General features: G+C 43.1%; 1 long non-coding RNA gene across 1 annotated transcript in view; it reads left to right on the top strand.

Annotated features, from left to right (window-relative positions):
* LOC124775769 overlaps window positions 1-12226 on the top strand; it is a 56027-nt gene extending 43801 nt beyond the window's left edge. Inside the window, exon 3 of the long non-coding RNA XR_007015601.1 lies at window positions 12086-12226. This is a non-coding gene — a long non-coding RNA (uncharacterized LOC124775769). The remainder of the gene's footprint in view (window positions 1-12085) is intronic.
* Window positions 12227-13510: the final 1284 nt, after the last annotated feature.

A 13510-nucleotide genomic window follows, 5' to 3' on the forward strand; every position in this document is an offset into this window, starting at 1 on the left:
TTGTCATCTCAATAATTCTCAAATCCAGTTACAAAAAATATACGGTTCCATTTAAATAACGAACTTGCTTCAATATCTCTGTTGATACCAACGCTAAAAACTTTAACCAAACAAAAAATCGGGGCCCACTGACGCTGTAACATTTGTCGGGAACAATGTTTCGGTGTTTGTGTGTGTGTGTATGTGTGTGTGTGTGTGTGTGTGTTTGTGTGTGCAAAAGCTAGGGAGGAAAGGAACTTTTGCGTGTTGCGTCGCTGTCAAAAACATAGCTCCATGAAACTTGGACCATACATGTTGTTGTGGTCTTCAGTCCAGAGACTGGTTTGATGAACATCTCCATGCTACTCTATTCTGTGCAAGCTTCTTCATCTCCTAGTACCTACTGCAACCTGCATCCTTCTGAATCTGTTTAGTGTATTCATCTCTTTGTCTCCCTCTACGACATTTACCTTTCACGCTGCCCTCTAATACTAAATTGGTGATCCCTTGATGCCTAGGAATATGCCCTACCAACAGATCCCTTCTTCTAGTCAAATTGTGCCGCAAACTCCTCTTCTCCCCAATTCTATTCAATACCTCCTCATTAGTTACGTGATCTACCCATATAATCTTCAGCATTCTTCTGTAGCACCACATTTCGAAAGCTTCTATTCTTTTTTTGTCTAAACTATTTATCGTCCACGTTTCACTTCCATACATGGCTACACCCCACACAAATACTTTCAGAAACGAATTTCTGACACTTATTCTATACTCGATGTTAACAAATTTCTCTTCTCCAGAAACGCTTTCCTTGCCATTGCCAGTCTACATTTTATATCGTCTCTACTTCGACCATCATTAGTTATTTTGCTTCCCAAATACCAAAACTCATTTACTACTTTAAGTGTCTCATTTCCTAATCTTACTCCCGCAGCATCACCCGATTTAATCCAACTACATTCAATTATCCTCGTTCTGCTTTTGTTGATGTTCATCCTATATCCTCCTTTCAAGACACTGTCCATTCCGTTCAGCTGCTCTTCCAGGTCGTTTGCTGTCTCTGACAGAATTACAGTGTCATCGGCGAACCTAAAAGTTTTTATTTCTTCTCCATGGATTTTAATTCCTACTCCGAATTTTTCTTTTGTTTCCTTTACTGCTTGCTCAATATACAGATTGATTAACATCGGGGATAGGCTACAACCCTGTCTCACTCGCTCCCCAACCACTGCTTCCCTTTCGTGCCCCTCGACTCTTATAATTGCCATCTGGTTTCTGTACAAATTGGAAATAGCCTTTCGCTCCCAGTATTTTACCCCTGTCGCCTTCACAATTTGAAAGAGAGTATTCCCGTCAACATTGTCAAAAGCTTTATCTAAGTCTACAAATGCCAGAAACGTAGGTCTTCCTTTCCTTAATCTGTTTTGTAAGATAAGTCGTAGGGTCAGTATTGCCTCACGTGTTTCAACATTTCTACGGAATCCAAACTGATCTTCCCAGAGGTCGGCTCCTACCAGTTTTTCCATTCGTCGTCCATACATAGACCATTCATATACTGTCACAGCATAGCAAAGAACGTAAGTGAAAGATTTAAAGAATGCGACTAAAGGGAACGACACTTTTAATCAAAGTCACTGCAATTTATAAAGGTCTCCTTAACATAAAAAGTGACAGGATATGGATCTTAACAGTGTGTGTGGTCACAACAGACCGCACTGCATGCTCTGCAACGACCTAAGGTGCTGACCACAAGGTTGGTAAGAACTTCTTGTGGTAGGGATTTCGTTTCCTCCACCAGCACGGTTGACAAGTGCTGGATGGTCGCTGGTGCGTGTGAACGTGCTATAATACGTCTTTCCAACGCAATCCCAAACGTGCTCAGTGCATTTAAGTTGAGGGAATTGGCAGGCCAGTCCATTCGCGGAATATCCTCTTGTTTCAAGAGCTCTTCTTCCTGTGCGTTTCGATGCACTGTGCAGAGTCAGTCATAAAACTGATGTCTGGGCCGAATGAACCCATGAGAAGGCGCACATGATGAAGGATTCAATGTCACAATAACCGTGACTGGTGAGTGTAAAGTGTTCAAAGATTTGGGGGTCACTACTGCCACTCAACATTATGACTCCCCACAGCATAAAAACTGGCCACCAAAACGATAATGTTCGACAACGTTCTTGGGTGCATTTCGCGTGCTCATCTTTCGCGATGTGAGTTACGTCCCAGAATCGCTACTGAGACTGAAATTGCTCTTATACGAGAACAGAAAGCGATCCCTTTTTCTCGGTGGTTCAGTCACTGTGTTTTTGGAGCCATAGAAAACGGTGCCACCAATGTCCTATTGTCAACAGGACACAACGTACTGGTCGACGGGCAAAGAGACTATCCCAAGGCAGTCGCCGTCACACCTTGAAGAGTGCGACCAGGTTGTCCTAATACACATTGTTACAATTTCAACCCTGTCTGATGTATACTCCTCCTTGCCCGTTGCACAACGGAGCGGTCATCTGCTGCTGTAGTTGAACCTGGTCGACTACACTTCTCTCCTTCGGGAAGCAGTGCGTGTGGTCCGGAACATTCTTCATGCGCGTGAAACAACGGTGTGAATAATATCAAACTCGTGAGCTACATTCTTACACTTCGTCCTTCTTCCAGTTTCCCACTGATTCTTTTCTATGTGAAGCCATCGAAATGTTATCTGTGACCGATGTTGTAGTGAAGAACACCTCCACATTGCATCGTAACTGCAGGCTGACCTTTTTCCCGTTCCCTCAACTGGCTATGTTTGGTGGGTCAGCTCCATTTGGTGCTATAGTCAGGCTGACCTCACACTGTGTGCTTCTAACATCCTGTGCACGAGAGGGAGACCTCTGGTCACATTTTCATGAGTTGTTAAACAGTGAAAGTTATTCATTATACGAAAAACGTTAATTTGTTACAAACTTCGGCTTACACACACTTTATTCAACGCGCAAACGTCACTACAGATATTCGGCTTTAGGTAATGACATGTTCGATATGCCTGCCATCACTGGCGATGATGTGGCGCAGACGAACAGCGCAATTCTGCGTGACCCGCTGACGTGTCGGATATTCGATGCTGTCGATGACCTCCTGAATGGCTGTTTTGATCTTAGCAGTGGTTTTGAAGTTATTGTTGTAACCTTGGTTTTAATGTAGCCCCACAAAAAGGAGTCGCTTATGTCCAGATCCGGAGAATATCTCGGCCAGTCGAAGCCTATGCCAGTAGACTCTGGGTACCCCAAAGCCAGAGTGCTCCTCCAGGACATCAAACACTCCCCTGCTTCGATGGGCTCGACCTCCGTCTTGCATGAACCACATCTTGTCGAAATCAGGATCACTTTCGATAATGGGAGTGAAATCATCTTCCAAAACCTTCACGTACCGTTCTGTAGTCACCTTGCCATCTAGGAATGTCACCCGTTGAGGGTGAAGAGACTTCTCGATCGCGAAATGCAGATTCTCAGTCCCTCAAATGCGCCACGTTTGCTTATTGATGAACCCATGCAAATGAAAGTGGGCTTCGTCACTAAGCCACATTATGCTAATTCCCATGATGCCCCGCTGCCATCCGTGCAGTTTGAACGTCCCAACAAAAATCGTTCAGAAGTTATGACGATTTTATTTCAATAATAGTCACCCTGTAATATGTTGTGTCACCTTATCTAGGTCCTCCATAGTTTTGTATATATATATATATATATATATATATATATATATATATATATATATATATATATATATATTTCGAAATTCTGTGCCCTGAGCTACTACCCGGCTATGATTTCTACCCGCCCTGCTACCGTCGTCTCGTTCCCCATGCGGGCCTGTCAAACTCTACCTACGGGACCTGGGTTCTTTCTTTGAAGGAGACACACAGCACCACGTCCTTGTTCTCTGATCGGATCGTATTGTCTTATAATGCCTCAACATTAAAGAGAAATCCGAAAGCACTGGGAATTTCGATAAATCCAGTATCTGTGTCAGAATAATACTGAGCCGTGCACGGCTCGTGTTCATGTCATTTATTGTTTGTCATTTTCTATTGCGGTACCGCCCCATCGTTTTCGTATTCCATTTACTGGCGTCACTAACTTCCTGCCTTACTTGCCCGTGTGCAGCAGCAGAGGCACGTATCGATAAGTGCACAGTCGTACCATCTCTGGAGCGACCGATAGTATTCCCGGGTCGTCGTGTGTCTAGCAGTGAGTTTAAGACGGACCAGCTGTGCAGTCGGGACGCAGCAGCAGTGGAATCGGGGACGGAATAGCGGTGAGACGCTGACAGTCAGTGCTCGCCGACCACTGGCGACACAGATGCACTGTCCGACGGAGGGAGATTGGAGCGGGACTACCGTTGGTTGGTCGTTCGGTTGGTCGTCTCACCGGCCGACTTATACTTGGTCCTTCACCATTTCCGGGCCTGACCAGTTCGTCGGTTGGCGCGGAGCACCCAGGAAAGCTCCGCGGAGCGTAGTTTTTTGGCCGGGGGGTGCTGGCGACGTCCACGCGTGGTCCGAGTGTGTGATGCTGTTCCCACTGCTACGAGGTTCGTAGCTTCCCGATCCTGGACATGAAAGTTGAGTTTTGAATTAATCTACCAGGTGGTCACTATTGTTCTCATTGTGTCGTTTGGAGTTCGTTGTCGGCTGTTGGGATATCGCCGCTAGCAACAACGTGTGTTTTCAAGTTGGCAAATTTTAGCCACCCTCCGGTGGAGTTTAACTGTACTTGGTTATTTGAATTGAAGTGTACCAGCGGAATCTTCTGCCTTGCGGCCGTTAACATTCCGCGTACCTGCCCTGGCCTTTGACGCAAATTCAGGCAGTGTATTTTCCTCATCGTGTTATCACTGTCCAGCACGGTGTGTAGTTTGACAGCTTAATGTATAATTGGTTGTGGATGCCAATACCTTCTACGTTGTTCCATGGAACTCTCTGTTGTGTGGTGGTCGGGTGAAGCGGAGATTATCTTGTCGGTGTGTCCGTTGACTGTCTGTCGGTTGGGTTGTTGTCGGATCGACAATGGTTGGGCCGACTGCCCGTCTCACCTAAGCGAGCGTTTGTGTTTGAGTTCCATTCCGACCCTTGGACCTTCTGAGCGCCCTTCGGTTTAGTACCTTTTCTTGTTTGTTCTTGTTGTTTGTACTTGTATGGCTTCTAGCCGATTTTTAGATTAAGGTTGTTTTGCCCTTAAAGCGTCAGATGGTTTGGCCCTTCAGCCTAATTTAAGAACTGTTTTACGTAAAGCCTTTGGCATTTTTAAAATTGATGTTATTGAGTCTTAAGTGTTGGGCCTTCAACCGATTTTGAATTTAACTTGTTTGCTCTTAATGTGTCAGATGCTTTGGGCCTTCAGCCTAATTAATGAACTGTTTTCAGATAAGACTTTGCCTTTTAAATTTCTGATTTTGGTTGAGCTTTAAGTTATTGGCTTTCAGCCGTTTCTAAATTAAAGGAGTCTTGCCCTTAAGGCATGAGATTGTACAGCGCATTCAACCGCTAATTAAGTTCCAAAACTAAAGCTGTGTTTAAAAAAAATCTTGGCTCTTGTAATGTTCGATCAAATAAAAGGTTGTATGTTCGAGTGTAACTGACAGCCGCATATTTTGGCCCCTTTCCACAACTTAAACTACCTGTCCTGTCCTGTCCTGCGGGTTTAGCAGGACGTCTCAAATACACAGCTCCGTAAATCATACTGCGACAAAGTTATCGCTTGAATGTGACAGCAGCTGGTACCTTTTGCGCGGATCAGCTACGGAAATATCTGCAGCGGTCTCGATGACAAATAACACCTTGCCTGCTGTGGTATCTCAAAGTCCTTTAAGCCTTTCCCTGAATTAAAATCTAGATGACATTACTTACCAAAGTCGAAGCCCAATTCCTTCAGATTTGGAAATGAGACATTATAATTTAATGCAAAAACCACAACATAAGCTTTAAAACAAAATGAAGCTGGCAAAGGAAGGCCATCGCTTTGAGAAATGAATAAACAAATCAAATATACAGACAATGTACTAGGTGTTTTTTTATTTTTTTTGTGCTAAATGTGGATATGAACAGACATAGATCCATGCGACGTTTGGGAAAGTAAAAGCATTAACGTCTTTAGTAAAATTGCTTTGGATGAGGTCACATCAGATTTCTCAACAACCTAGTGTCAGAGAATAAAGTAGAAAGAGAACTAAGAGTCTCGAAAATGGAGAGGATAATAGAACATTAGGAGTTGTATTTAACGCAGGACACTATCCAGATGCTTGGTTGGAGCCCTTCTCACATGGATAGTCTTTCGGCCAGATCGGGTGTCGAAGACATTTCAACCAGGTGAAGGTGGTCATTCGCTTCATGAGTGAACCAGAAAATCGCAGGAAATGGGATACGGTAAGACAGGATGGGAAAGACCATACAAAAAGAAAACAAAACGGTAAATTCTGACTTTCGTGAATGTTGGAGGGACTGACAGAATGTAACATTTCCCCCATTCACATATTCGCTTAGCCGTAGACTGCACCCCTGTCTTCACTGTCGCAGAACGTGATGAAATATTGATAATGATGTACGCACAATGCAATTTTATATCTTCTAAATTATGGCGTTGTCGAAGTTGCTAGGGTTTGTTACAGGTTAACGATATAATTATGATTTATTGAGTGTATCATCACAGTTACGTTTATTTACGGGAAAATACCTTCTAGGCAGTTAGAAAATCTGTAATACGACAACACAAAACACAGCGATGCAACAAACCTCGAACAGTTGCCAAAGCAGTGTAACTGGTTTGCCGTCAATGGGATAACATCTTAGCACAGCGTCGTCGTGTCACTTTGCATTCAGTGAACGCACACTCTTCGTGTATTTCGCCAAACCTATCCTTACTGCTTTGCATGACTCTTAACGCGCAGTTAACTCAGCTGGATGAAAAAAAAAGTAATAAAAGCGAGATAGAACCGAGCAGTACTGATTTCAGTCTTGAGGTCAAGGAGTAAAGGGGGCTTTACTGTTGTCAAAAGAAGTATCGTAAATGAATGGAAAAGGCGTTTCAAACGGGACACAGTGCATTCCTTCGGTATTTGCATGATTACGCTGATATTATCGGTGCAGTACGTATAGAAATTTAAATGAGGGCAAAAAATCAAAATAAATGCGACTGAGCTGTAATGAGCCACTTGGCACCAATGATGAACAATCGCTGAACAATTTCCGAAGTTTTGTTGATGGAGTTATGGTTTGCCTACTGTATTTCCCTGACTTGCAGATTCTGGAAAGCTGTGTTAAAACAATATACTAACCATCGATCCCAACAAATTATGATTATTATATCAGGACATTTTATAAATTTTAAAGTTATTGTTATTAAAATCATTGGCCTTCGTAGCACCACGCTAAAAATGGAGGTGACAGCAAGTTATGTACTGTTTGATGGGAGAGTGATGGTGTTAGGGAGAGCCAATAGCGAAACGTGACCCTTCTCCCTCAGAGCGGGACCTAGGATCTGTACCTGAATGTAACGAGATTAAAAGAAGAAGAAGAAGAAGAAGAAGAAGAAGAAGAAGAAGACGAAGAAGAAGAGAAGATCTAAACATCAAAAGCCATTCGTCTTTACGACCCATATCCTTTCCTCTATTTTCGTTGATTCCTTCTGACTTTACATTTGATACTTATGATTATGGGAGGTATACTTTGGCTACTCTTCCTGTTAATATGTTCTTTCCAATTAAGTGCTCTTTATTTCCAAATTTAAACATATTCAAACCCCTCCTTATGTCATTAGTCTAATGAACATCTTTTTCCTGGCCGCGCGGTTAAAGGCGCTACAGTCTGGAACCGCACGACCGCTACGGTCGCAGGTTCGAATCCTGCCTCGGGCATGGATGTGTGTGATGTCCTTAGGTTAGTTAGGTTTAAGTAGTTCTAAGTTCTAGGGGACTTATGACCACAGCAGTTGAGTCCCATACTGCTCAGAGCCATTTGAGCCATCTTTTTCCTGCACTGATAAATCTCATTTATGCTGCCTGGATTTATTTGCATGTCTACCATGAGTCACTTTCATAGAATAAAGTACGAACAGCTGTGGTCTTATAAAGTTTCAGTGTTCTCTCTTTCCGCAGTTTATTTTTCAGGTACCTATTTGGTATTCCACAGACATGTAATATCACATTCTACGAGGGCTTCTTCGAATTTTTATATGTAAATTCTTAAAGTGTTTAAAATAAAACCAACGTTATTGACATTATACGTTATAATTCTTCATGTCTACATATTTGCAGGCCTCTGCCGCTAGAGGGCTCCAAATTGTAGCATGTAACATACCGACGTGTAACGTAACTAAGTCGGTGCCTGAGAAAAAGCGTGCTCTAATTGGGGCTCTAATCGCAGAATACCTTATTACACATAGGGTGATGAATCTCCTTCAGCATGACAATGCCGGACCACAGACGAGCGTTGCAACATCTGTACCAAACCGGCGCCTTCGGTTCACTGTCATCGATCATCTTCTATACAGTCCCAACCTGGTCCCATCCGATTTTCATCTGTTTCCAAAATTTAACAACCGAGGACCTCATTCTGATAGTAGTGGAAAAGAGCGTTTGGCGTCATTGGCCGGGAAGGCCCGTACGGGGCAGGTCTGGCCGCCTTGGTGCAGGTGCTATTACATTCGATGCCACATTGGGCGACGTGCGCACCGGACGGGGATGAAATTATGATAAAGACAACACAAAATCTAGTCCATGAGCGGAGAAAATCCCGGAATCCCGGGAATCGAACCGGGCCCCTGAGGACGGCAGTCTTTTTTTTCAAGGAACCGCTGCAGGAGCAGGACGACGGGTAGGGCAGGGGTCAATACCTGAAGCCTGGCCATCCCGCCGCCATGCCCAAGCAACGTGTTCGAGGATCGAAGGATAAGGATCAGGAAGAGGCATTCAGCTATCGGGACGGACATTTTGATAGTACTGCAGCAGTGGAACCATAGGTGAAGTTGTGGCTCCGTCAACAACGTCAAACATTCTACTTTGACGGTCGCTTGCTAGGTGAAATGTGTTGGTCGCCAGCGTGAGTATGTTGAGAAATAAATATATAGACATGAAGAATAGACATGTAGAATGTTAATAATGTTCCCTTTATTTAAAAGCTTTAGGAGTCTTCACGTAATAAAAGTCGGAGGCTTTGCTTTACACAGTTAAAATAATTATTAGTAAATTTCGTAACTGTAAAAGGAAAAATAATATGTGCAAATTGCAAGCAAACTTTTCTAAAGCGGAGTAGGTACGAGAAAAAAATTGTAGTATCTGCCCAACATGCAATCTTTCTTCCAAACAGGCAGCACAATAGCGCAGTACTTTCAGTGCCACAGCCGAAACCACTGTCGACGTATCGCGGAACGGGCTGTTCGCCGGCACGTCGCATTACTTTCAGCATTTCATTATGCTGATGGACGGCGCTTCTTTCTGAATGTGGTTTTTTGTCCCCCAGCGGTAACTGAATAACCCAAGTACACGCCAAATCCTGCGGCAAGGCGCAAGATGAATTACCATTGCCAGAAATAATAGCTCTCGGCTTGTACAAATATTCGGACGAAGACATTCAAAGGTAATTGCGTTCCGCCGTCGCTGAAGATAAACGGGCGGGACAGACCGCAATAAGGGAACTGCGACCGCCGCTAAGCAGCCGCTAGGGGAACCTGTTGTCTGCGCCGGCCGCTGCGGCAGCAATCTCGTGAATTACTTCGCGCTCAAGTGGGAAGAGGGGAGCCGCAGTTCTTGTTCCGCGTTTCTAGAATCCTCAGAATGCTGCAGCTCTCCGGTAAAGTAATGCCTTCACAGTGCTTCAAGACTGCTCCAAGTATGCCACATTAGGTAATTTACTAGTTAAGATGGAACACCAGAGAAGTTCAGAAGGGTTACGGATTGTAGAGAGACTTGTTAAACACAAACGTTACTGCTACGTGCTTCGTTATTCTCAGTCCTCTCAACATTTTCTCATCATGCAACGTAGAAGAAGTACAGCAAAAGAATCTTGCAACTTTCAACAGTAAGTCCATGGTATGCGGATTTGAGCGTATCAAAATATTTAACAAATGTAGTACTTAGCAGGATATTCAGTCACCTACACATGCATAGATCTAAGGAGAGGAAAACCTGTATCGGCATGATACTTGTGGTTATACATCTTAATACATGTGCTGTCAAATCATTGTTCGAAGTACGGAAATGAAACTGGTAACACACTAGACAACAGCAATCGCTTTCAAGGCATAAGCGAAACGAGAGGTCGCTGTGCTTGGCAGCTTAAACCTTCTCTGTGCTAAACCACGCCAACCAAACCTAGGGCCTCAAAAAATAAAGGTGATCAATTTTAGACGTGAAATGTAACAGTTTACATAGTGATTACGATTCTGTATAACTTTGTCGTCCCGCGTTCCTCTCATAATTGGCTGATTCTTGGGCCTTCGGTCGAGCAGTAGCAACAGTTTTTTATAGTGTGTGTTGTCTTTCCGCATACGTCGTCTTTTTGTTTCCAGGTTGGCATAGCTCCGTCCTTCAAGGTCTAAAAATTTCTTTGGACACTCGTCTCTCGTTTCACTTTTTCCTTGAAAACGACGGGATGACCACCCGTCGAAATATTGGCGTTTGTCGAGTCGTTAAACGGCTGAACTCCCTTAAGGGGAAAAATAGTCTTTTAGGCTTCAGGTATTCTCTGTGGTGTCTATTTTGTTGTAGTGTTCATCCCAAGCTCACTAGAAAGTCCGTTATCCAGTTACAAGGCGAAAAAGTGTCTCAGAAAACCGGTTACAGCGAGAGAAAAAGAAACAGTCGACATCGTGGCCATTGTGGCGGCATGTAATTTCAACTTCTTCCTGACAGGCCTTACGGAAATCATGAACGTGCTCGAACCTGAAATCGGACCATTCTGTTACAACTTCTGCAAAAAAAAAAAAAAAAAAGAAAAGCGGACGAAACCTGTATCGAGCAGAGCCCGGAATGACAGTAGCTGACAAAGAGGTGAACAAGATCACGGTGGCCACTAGTAAGTAGGAGGAAGATCTTCTTTTTGATCAGAAAGTATTACTGTATGGCTCACGACTCGATGACTAGAGGTGTGTTTAAATGAACTTCAAAAAGTATAACCCAACAGCCGGCAGGAGTGGCCGAGCGGTTCTAGGCGCTACAGTCTGGAACCGCGAGACCGCTACGGTCGCAGGTTCGAATCCTGCCTCGGGCATGGATGTGTGTGATGTCCTTAGGTTAGTTAGGTTTAAGTAGTTCTAAGTTCTAGGGGACTGATGGCCTTAGAAGTTAAGTCCCTTAATGCTCAGAGCCATTTGAACCATAGCCCAACACTCTAAACGCAGTTTTCTCGAAACTAAATTTTTCAAATTGGCGGGAAACGTAAGTTGCCGTTTTATACATGGCTGTTATTCAGCAACAGTATACTAATTTCAGCACAGGATTAAACAGTCAACCGGTTGCACACAAACGGTAATACATTGATCTAGGTTTCGACATCTACTTGGGATGTCTTCATCAGAATAAATGTTAAAATTACACTGCTAAAAAGCAATAGTCAGAATTTGGAGCAGCTATGTTCCTGTCAAAAGTAAAATATAACGTTCGTGCGTTTCACATATGTGTCCAGCTGGGAACAACATCGGAACATAGCTGCTCCAAATTCTGACTATTGCTTTTTAGCAATATTATTTAACGATTTAGCAACATTTATGCTGATGAAAACACCACTAGTAGGTGTCGAAATCGAAACCTAGGTCACTGTACCTACCGTTTATGTGCAGCCGCCTGGATGTTTAATCCTATGTTGAAAACAAAGTAATTTGAGAATGGTAGGTACCATTTTGATCGGAATTTTACTCCGCCATCTAAACTGTATTCTCTTTCAGCGTACGAAGCAGTTTTGCGATACCGCCAAAAGTTTATTTTCATTGCACGCTTTTGTCTCAGTTTTGTGGGCGAAGAAAATGAGATTTGTTGCCGCACGTCGCTATTTTGTTACAGTTTATTGTTTTCCAGTCATCCTATGTATACAGATAGAAAATATATCGAAAATGACTTATACAAAATAATTTTGTTACAGATCCAACATGAGGACTTCTGAAATTCCCACCGACGACCACTGATCCGGCTGCAAGGGATCCGTCCACCAGATGCAGCGGTTAGAGGGAGCGTCCTATGTGCATACGAAAATGATTTCTTAAAGAAAAAAGTTTAAGGAATAAAACCCACCTGATTTAGCATTACTTTTAATTTCAATTGAAACAAAAATCCCGTAAGTTTTAGGAACATTCCATGCACGACGGAAAGCTCAAGTTTCACATTGTCAAGCTCTTACTGCATAGCTGCACCTACGATTTGTCCAGGCATTTGACGTGGTTAACATCTGTGATGATACATACTTTACTTGAAAAGTATCAGTTCACACCATTATTAGGATACTAAAACTGTTGCTCTTCGCTCCTGTTATAATTGGTTCTTGGGTCTATGTAAGGTAGGTGTAATCTACTTCCATTACGACCAGCTCTTCAAAGTAACGTAGGTTTGAAACTCATAGTAACTGACGACGGATTTTTTACTCATTACGAAAGAACTTTTATTAATAGGATAGGGGTATTAAAAATGAAATCTTATGGGCCAATAAACGGAAGAGAGATTAGCTCGTACCACTTAACATAAGCAGTAGTTAAGGGATTTCTACGCATAGGTTTGTAAGCCATAGTGTGATGAGCAGCAGGGCGTCCACTGTGTATTAGTATTAGAAGTATCCTGTCCCATTCCAGTGTGAGGCCATTTTTCTCTGATTCCTCGTCATAGTATTTATGCTAAATGAATGTAGTAGTAATAGTTGCTTGACATCTCTTGGACGGTGCAAAGTCAAGATCTGTATCTCTGTCTGTCGTCTCCAGCTAGAGTTCGTTTGGCGCAACTCCAGCTAAAGACAACTGTGATTGATTACGCTGTTAGTATCTGAATCTTTCTATGTATTCAAATCAGATGGTTCGATAAAGATGTCAACACATGTAAATAATCTTAGAACTGAACGTTCTCGAGCTATGTAAACAGCATCCATTGTAGCTGATTTACATTTAATTTTTATAATTTGCCGACTGCTGTACTTTTACCTAGATTTATGAACTCATCCTTTATAAATCAGAGCAGGCGTGAAGTTTAAAGTCCGTCATAGATTGTATGTGAGAAGCTTGAACTGTGTTATGAGCCGGAGCCAAAATCCCTGCCTTCTGCGGCCAGTGTGCTGCAATTATCGTTACCGCAGCGTTCTTCGTGGGCGGACTCAACCCTTCATAATTCTTACATGTAAGCCTATCCTTTCAACGCTCCGCAGAGACTTTAAACGGTACTATCAGAAGAACGTCTCCGGGTAATAGTATATCTGAGACTGATCTGCCTTCAGTGAGGTGATAATGAGGTGAAAATCTTCTGCTACAGCACAATGGCTTAACATCGTGCAAACGACACTGCGTATGGTCCACTGCATTGAATGTGA

Source organism: Schistocerca piceifrons, chromosome 1 (genome assembly GCF_021461385.2).
Source record: "Schistocerca piceifrons isolate TAMUIC-IGC-003096 chromosome 1, iqSchPice1.1, whole genome shotgun sequence".
Lineage (NCBI taxonomy): Eukaryota > Metazoa > Arthropoda > Insecta > Orthoptera > Acrididae > Schistocerca > Schistocerca piceifrons.